The 8194-nt window shown below is 44.1% G+C and overlaps 1 long non-coding RNA gene across 1 annotated transcript; it reads right to left on the reverse strand.

The window, feature by feature from the left end:
* Positions 1–588: 588 nt before the first annotated feature.
* Positions 589–7813, reverse strand: LOC115096086. The gene is made up of 4 exons (XR_003857955.1): positions 6532–7813; positions 5365–5439; positions 1226–1327; positions 589–846 (listed from the first exon to the last, which is right to left on the reverse strand). It is a non-coding gene; the product is annotated as an uncharacterized LOC115096086 (long non-coding RNA).
* Between the last annotated feature and the right edge of the window lie 381 nt (positions 7814–8194).

Genomic DNA, 8194 nt, shown 5'->3' on the forward strand with positions numbered 1-8194 from the left:
AAGTTCTTTTAAGCATCACACGCCACCAAGGAATACTGCACAAGGCTGTGCATTTGTTGTTAAATTAAACAAAACTACTTACCCACCCCACCCAGAAAATTTCTCTGTTTTTATTTTTGTTTGAGTAAGGCAATGACACAAAAAACTAACAAATGCAAAACTCCCTGCACCTTGCATACCCTTTCCGAGGGGTCCCGATTTAGAAATGGGCAGGATCGATCCCTTTCCACTCCTGCCCTGCTGGCTCCCAGTTCAAAAATGGCGCCACCTGATACCTTTTTGTTTCACAGCCTTATACTGTACAAAATGGTAGCAGCCTTAGAGCCAGCTGGCACCATTTTTGAATGGGGAGCCAGCAGAGTAGGAGGAACTGGAGACAGCTCCTGCCCCATTATACATCAGAGACCCTTCTCCCCTGGAAGGGGTAAGTATGAACTGGGGGATGGGGGGAGGGTACCATTTCTGATGCCGTTTTGGTTGAGCAAACAATCAGAACCAAAATAAACATTAAACAAACCAAAACAAGAATTAAAAAAAAATACCTTGAAAAAAAAAGAAACAAAACGCATTTTATCACCCAGTCTTTAATATGTTTTACATTCATTCAGAAAACAAATCACAGATTGCCTTTTTATTACAGTGAAGTTGACACATCCAGGTGGCAAAGTCCAAATCCTTTCACGGCTCTGATTCAGCAGGTCCCTACCTTAGGATACCTCTTATTTTTTTCTGTTCTACAGTTCTTATCACACATAAGATGAAGAGAGTTTCTAGGCTGCATCAGGCTGGAAGTAGGAAGTCCAAGGTGTGTGTTGGTCACCCTTCCTTTGGAGGTGAGATACTGTGCTAGTACAAGACAAACACATTTCTTTTGATAAACAGTGGCCTTTCATCTACAGCTCCTGCTCCTGCTTCATAGAGGGGATTCCTTTAACACCTTATCAAACACATCTGCTGTTCTAGAAAGTTCATTTTTTGATCCTGTAAACCGTTGTGATAGCTAAACCGAATGATGGTATATAAAAACGAATAAATAAATACATAAATTAATTAAATATTCTTCCCTATCTCCCAAAGAAGTCAGATAACAACATAAGACTGATAAAAAAATTCTTAGTCAAGCTCTGGTTAATAGTGCTTTCTGTGAAAAATAAAATGGGAGATCAGTGCTGGAAAGTATTTATTAATATAAAGTCTCAAATTGAATTTTTGAATAGAAAAATACCTGTTTGTCTAGTACATTCAGCCAAGTAAAGGGTTGGAAGGCTTTAGGTTTCTGCAAGCTTCTGAACAGTTCCTTTGAATGCATCTAATATCACTTTGTCCCCTACAAATAATGCAAATCATTGCACAACATGCAGTCATTTTGTAAAAATTATTTACTGGCTTCTTGGTATGGTACATAGGTCCTTCATATTATACAGTGCTTTTCCCTGCAAACCTCTATTTTCTCTTCTGCTGTCAGCAGATAAAATGCCTCTGTCCCCCAAATCTAAATTCAGAGAGGCTGGGAGGCAGGTGGAAGATCACAGAACTGGGTGGAACTGGGACGCCTGGTTTAGTGGCTTCATGATTCTCCTTTTGAACCAATGGGCTACACTGCCAATCTCAGTGAAATGATGAGAAAGCATTTATTTAGCTGCCAGCCAATCAGGTCACACCGCTCGCCAGCTGACACCATGCAAGATGCCTCTCATTATTTAATAATACAAAATAAATCGAACCTCTGTGTATAAGAAAATACTACAAAAATATAATCAGATTTCTTACTTCTTATGTTGAACTATAAAGATATTATATTATAGCAACCATCATATAGCACAGGGTCCCGGATATTTTACCAGGTGACCCTTTAGAGCAAAAAACTTCTGTGTGCTAATTTTGACCGTCATATAGCACAGGGTCCTGGATATTTTACCAGGTGATCCTTTAGAGCAAAAAAAACGTCTGTGTGCTTGAGAGGTATAATCATCAGTCGCTATTGAGATACCATTGTCTATTTAAGCATAAATCTCATATTAATAATTGTAAGCAGATAGGATACTTATCTGCATGAATGATTGTCAGCAGAGATAGTACTTATCTGCTAAATGCCACTGCTGCTGGAATAAAGAGGCAATGTAAAATATCCGGGACCCTGTGCTATATGATGGTCACTATAATATAATATCTTTATAGTTCAACATAAGAAGAAATCTGATTATATTTTTGTAGTGTTTTTTTCTCATTATGTAAAGCAGGTCCAGTCTGCCTGGTTTGTCATTCTAATGCCCATTATGATGCCACATATAAACATACACGGAGGGCAGTGCTACGACACTTAGCCTGCATTCGCCAGATACTACATTGTTGTGTGATGTTTGGTTTGGATTTAAGAGACCGATAAGAAGAGGAAGGACATACAAAAATTCCACAAACTTTGGTTTGGTTTTAAGCCATGGGGTCAAACAATCTAATTGGCTGGAGGCATCAGCGCATACACTGTAACAAAGAGACTGCTGTAATAAGGTGCGCTCTCAGCGCGGTTTTATCCACCATTGCCCGCACATTTTTTTGGGTGCAAACCTTACTCCCCTTTGCAACAGGGAGTTCTGTGCACAAAAAGTGTGCGCTCAGCCTAGTCCTCCTCCATGCACATCCCCTGTTAATCAAGGCACTAGCTACTGCTCCCCGGTGCAGAGAGATGCGCTGGCTTAACTCTTGCTCTCTTTACACTGGAAAGTTTACTGCTGCCCAGCACTGGAGCAAAGTTTCTGCTATGAGGCTATTTGTCTTCCCACTCCCCGTTTCTTGATTTATGGGCACAAAACATGATTTGTGCTTTTCCAGCTGCGACTTCAAGGTGCCCGGAAGAAGCAGAAAGTGAGGGTGGTTATATTATGAATTGTAGTCCTTTAAAGTGCACGAGTTCAGACTTCAGGGCGATTAGTGTCAAGGTGGGATTTAGCTTGCTTGTTACATTTTTGGACTGCAGAAAACTCTCCCCTCCTCCCCTTCCAAACTTACACACACAAACCCCTCTGTCAAAGTTTGGCCCCAGCTGGCTCCTCACACACACAGACCCTGGAGAGAAGCTGGCAGGTTTGTGACATTACCAGAGGAGGAGCAGGGAGGTGTTTTCCAGCTTTAAAAAGGCAGCAGTGAGCAAAAAGAGACTCCTCCTTTAAATGTGGTATTCACTAGGCTACATAAGTGCTACCCTCTAGCAAGGATTTCTGCTGTACAGCATAATTCTGTACTTAAATTTGATAAAATCTGAGCTCCTTATATAGCATGCAGGGAAAAGCAACAACCTAATAGTTAGTGGATACTTAGCAGAGGAAAACAGCCTTATAATATCAAGAATGGCTATAGCAGCTTGGTTTGCAATATGGTTTAATATCTGAGATCAATAACTGGGGATACGTAACTGCTGCAAGGGGCAGTTGTACTATTTTCTTTAAATGCTGATGCTTATCCTGTTCTAATATGTAAATATTGTGCTGTTCAATTTCTCCCCTTCCATCCCAAGTTTATTTTCCTTGTTTTTTGTAACTTTCCCTCTCCCTTTTTCTGATTCACTGTATTTAAAGTTCAAGGTTCTTATTGAAAATATTGTTTTTTACGTTACGTTATGCTTTACACTCCTTGTTATTTGTAAACCGGGTTGATGTGATGCCTATCATGAAACTCGGTATAACAAAAACAATAAATAAATAAATAATATAGGTGATATGCCCAATGATGTTTTTTGTCCTTTTCTTCTGCATCTTGTCTTAGGAATCCAGAAGGGGGGTATGGTGGGGGGGGGGGGTTCGTGAGGGGAGTGATATGTGGGGTATACTGAAATGGAAGTGACAATATTTTGTACCTGTTTAATGCTGTAATTACTGTTTTGTTCACTGCAAAAAGTTTAAATTGAAAAACAAAAAGGCAGCAGTGAGTGAGCAGCCGTGCATCAGAGAGAGACCTGGAGACTCTGCAAAAGTCACTGAACAAAATAAATAGCTCTTATGCCTGTTGGTCGCAGACGACTGCGACCACGAGTACTCACTGCTTGCACTGCGCTCTTGCCCTCCCCGGGTTTGCTCGCTGCACGGGCCTGCCTTCACTGCTGTGCTCCTCGGGTCTCCTCATGGCGGCATGGATGCCATTACTTTCTACTTCGATGTCGGGCCTTCCTAGGCGCGGGCGCCCGTCACAGGCCCCGCCTTTGAAGCCTCTTCGGCGGGAACCTCGAGGGCGTCCCTGATTCAGCTGCCAGCTCCTACCTCGGATATCCCTTGGAACTACTGCAGCAACTCGTGAGCTTCCTGGCTGGCCTTCCCCGCTCCTCGGGGTTGTGCCTGTGTTCAGCTAAGACTGTCCACACTCTCCTGCTCCTCAGGCCGCGCTCTCTACTCTAGAGACTATCTTGAGCTCCCCCGCTCCACGGGGCCTGCTTCAGGGTATACCACTACTGCCAGTTGTCCCGCTCCTTGGGCCTGCTTCTCTACTGCTCAGCCGGTTCTCCTCTGATCTCCGGGTACCTGTCTACGTAAGCTGCTGAGACCGAGCTCGGGCTTCCCTGCCTTATGGGTTGGCCTGAGCCTTCCAGTCTATGTCCACTACGCTGCAGCTCCGCCCCCTCAGGGCCATCTTCCGGAGAACCTTCTGCACGGCTATTCCTGCGCCTGCCGCTCCTTACTCCAAGGACTGCTTTACAGCCTGTCACCCTATGGGGGACACCTCCTGGTCTCTGGGAATCTTCCCACTGTGCCCAGAGCCTCCTGTTACACTTATACCTCGCCTCCTGATGGTGTGGAGCCCTTGAGAGGGATGGGCAGAGGCAGCCCTCACCTCACCGCCCTAGCATATCTTGCTCCACATGGTCAGAGGACAAACAACCCCCATCCCTTCCCCCATCCCGACCGAGACTCAGCACAGCTGCAGCATGGGTGCCTCCGCCAGAGTCTTCTGCTCAGCCTGCTGAAAGAAGCCCAGGAATCGTGCTGCTTCCACCCTTCCAGCCCCACCACCCGTCTGCCCACGAGACCCCCTACCCCCCTGCCCACGAGACCCCCTACCCCCTTCCAGCCCCACCAACTGTCTGCCCACGAGACCCCCTCCCCCCCATTCAAATGTGCACTTAGCCTATGCAAAAGGCTGAACGCACATTTTAACTCAGGTTTGGACTACATTTTTGTGTTTGGGCACTTTTTTAGTGCCCGGTGCCTTAGCATGCAATTTACTACTGCTTTGAGAGTACTTTTTTTTTTTTAGCCTATGACTTAGGGAATTGTGCACTGAATTTCATAGCAGTCTTAATGCACAGCTTATCACATTGCCCTCAAAGGAAAGTAGAGAATAAAGAATAACAAGGCCAAGGTGCATGTTAGTACATACCTGACTTAAGAAAGTTGGTTGCACCTTTGCAACTCACAATTCAGGGCAGTCCATACTCTCTCGCAACTACAGCACCTGGAATTATATGGACAATGATGGTAAAATACCCTTGAAATGCAAAGTATTCTCCAGTAACCCAGAAAGATGTCTTATACTGATTTATTTTAGCAGACCACAAAAGTAAGCTTTAAGTTTGTCTTCTCTTGTGCAGCTGTCCAAGAAAATGACACTGGCTGGCTCTGAGAGCGGCGCCATTTTGACATTACTCTGGTGCCAGTGGGCATCATTTTTTAAGAGATGTGGTGGGGCAGGAATGAGTGGGAATCGCTCCTGCCCCTTTCTTATGGCAAGACCACCACAGAAGTGAAGTGTGGGGGCTCATTTCCTAGGGGTGGAAGGTGGGGCTAGAGGGTCCTGGGGAGGTCCTGAATGGACTTGACTTAGCCCAGCTGGGTAGGCCCAAGCCCTGGCTATCTGATGGGGTTTGAGGGACCAGAGGTGTCCCTAGGAAACAGCAGCAAGGTCCCAGGGGGGTCCAGTTTTCTCTGTGAAAAAAGAAAATATCCAAAAATTTTCAACAATTTTTAACCAAGGCTATTTTCAGTTTGTTCCGTTCAGAACAAACCAAAAATGGCCTTTTCAGTTTGGATGTGCCTTCAACAAATGTAGTATCTACTGATTTTAATGTATGTTAGTACATAGACACCTATCTTGAATAAAATGATTCCTAAGACATGCTCTAAGGCAGGGACAGCGGATTGAAAAACATAATTTTTTCTCCCTCCTTTCAAATCAGTCCAGTCAGAAAACGAGAGAAATGTTTTATGAAACTTCAGCTTTGCAGGTTGGCATCCCTGAAAATGTAAATGAATCCCTGTTTTGGAACTATGGGCAAAAATTAGTTCAATGAGCCCTTCTGAGAGAAGCACAGTTAGAAAAATTAAGCTATAGAGCCTGCCTATAGTATGCATGGAATGCATCCAGAAGTGAAGAGCCCTAGACATGTATCCATAGGTGAAAAACTCTAGGAATCATGCACCCTTAGGTTAACCATTATGTATCTATAGCTGAAGAACCTTAGACATCATGCACCAGACAGCTCTGCTCTTCCAAGCAATTACGAAAGTAAACCTCACTACCAGGCCAGAGGATTGGTTCCATACATACCATGAGATATTACGCCTCCAATATCTGTGATTAGCCCCCCTATGAGAGGGAAGCAAGAGCTCCAGCCAACATCAGTGCTTGTCACCACTAATATATCTCCTTGCTGAATACAGCCGGCCTCTGCGATTGTCTTCAGTACACGGCACTGTTCCTTTGACCAAGCCTCCACTAATTATTACACCTCAGGAATAAAAGAGGGAAACCAGAAAACATGTCACATTTCTGCAAACTTTTCGGTACGAAAACTTGAAAAGCAATTATGTCTCTGTATTATCCTGGGGTATTTCTGTCTTCCCAGCGTCCCCTAAAAACAGTTATAAAAACATATCTGCTCGATTATTGTTAGTTAATCCAATGTGAACCTAGCCAATCGCCAGTCGGACTGATTATTGTATTTCTCTACTGAATGGCATTTCCTAGCACCAACTCTTACAAAATCCTGCAGCCAGAACCTTGGCAGGAGGTAAAGCAACAGACCACACAATGCCTATTTTACATAAACCAGGATTAAATTCAAAACCCTGTGCTTCCTCTTTACCTGTGTAAATAAGCAGGCCCCGGAGTATTTCTCCCTTCTTCTTGCCCCCTACAGAGAACTCGGATCCTCCCACAAGACCCTTCTCTCCTCTCTCCCCACCTCACCCCGACCTCTGCAAAACTGGCCTGCACAAGATTTCGGGCTTTCAGCTGCTATGCACTCAAAACCTAGAACAAGAGGCCTCTTTCCCCTTGCCTTGAACCAACCCATCTCACTTTCCGGAAAAAAAGGCAAAAGCATGGCTGTTCAGCCAGGCCTTCCCAAAGTCTGTTCATTACCGAGGAAGAAACGTTCACTATGCCTGAAATTGACTCTATGATGGACACATGTTAATTACTTGTGTGGCTGTTGTCTATCCTTATTGCTTGTACCGGTCAGACTATCCTCACAGACTGTATGTAATCCACGGAAGCCAGTTTGGGAAAAAGGTGGATTATCAAATGTTTGGAACTAGCAATCAATAAAAAAGTAAATAAATGTTAAGAAAATAGCAATGGCACGTCCCATTTTCCTTGGGGAACGGAGGAGCATCATTCGTAAAAATTAAGTAAGCTGTGTAATTTTAATGTGGGGCTTCCCAAACCCATCTCGGTGATTCCAAAACCAGTTGGGTTTTCTGGATATCCACAATGAAGATGTATGAGATCAATCTGCATATATTGGAGAACCAGCACATGCAGTTATCCCATGCATATTCATTGTAGGTATAAAAACAAAAAACAACTGTCTGTGGGGTCACCAGGAAGCTTTGGTGTAATGTTTCTATTTTTTTTTCTTTTACATTATTGAATTTATGGCTCTAACAACTCAAATAATTCAAAACTAAGAATTGCAATGAGCTTAGAAGAGAATGGATATATATGATTCTTCACAGTACTGTACAACTGGTGGCTTTAAAAATTGAACATTGCAGCTCTTCCATTCCTTAACAATTGCACCCTTCCTTACCCGTGAGAGTCACTCCAGCTGCTGATTCTTCTGTTTCCCGGGGGTTGAGAGGAACAGGCCTGCCCTCACTGATCTCCGGGAACCGTAGAGCCATCTGCTGGTCTAATGTTCTCCGTCTGTGATGTGCCCTGTCAACACACAGGTGGCAAAAGCACAGACGGCGGGGATGATGTCGCG

Source organism: Rhinatrema bivittatum, chromosome 7, assembly GCF_901001135.1.
Source record: "Rhinatrema bivittatum chromosome 7, aRhiBiv1.1, whole genome shotgun sequence".
Taxonomy (NCBI): Eukaryota; Metazoa; Chordata; class Amphibia; order Gymnophiona; family Rhinatrematidae; genus Rhinatrema; species Rhinatrema bivittatum.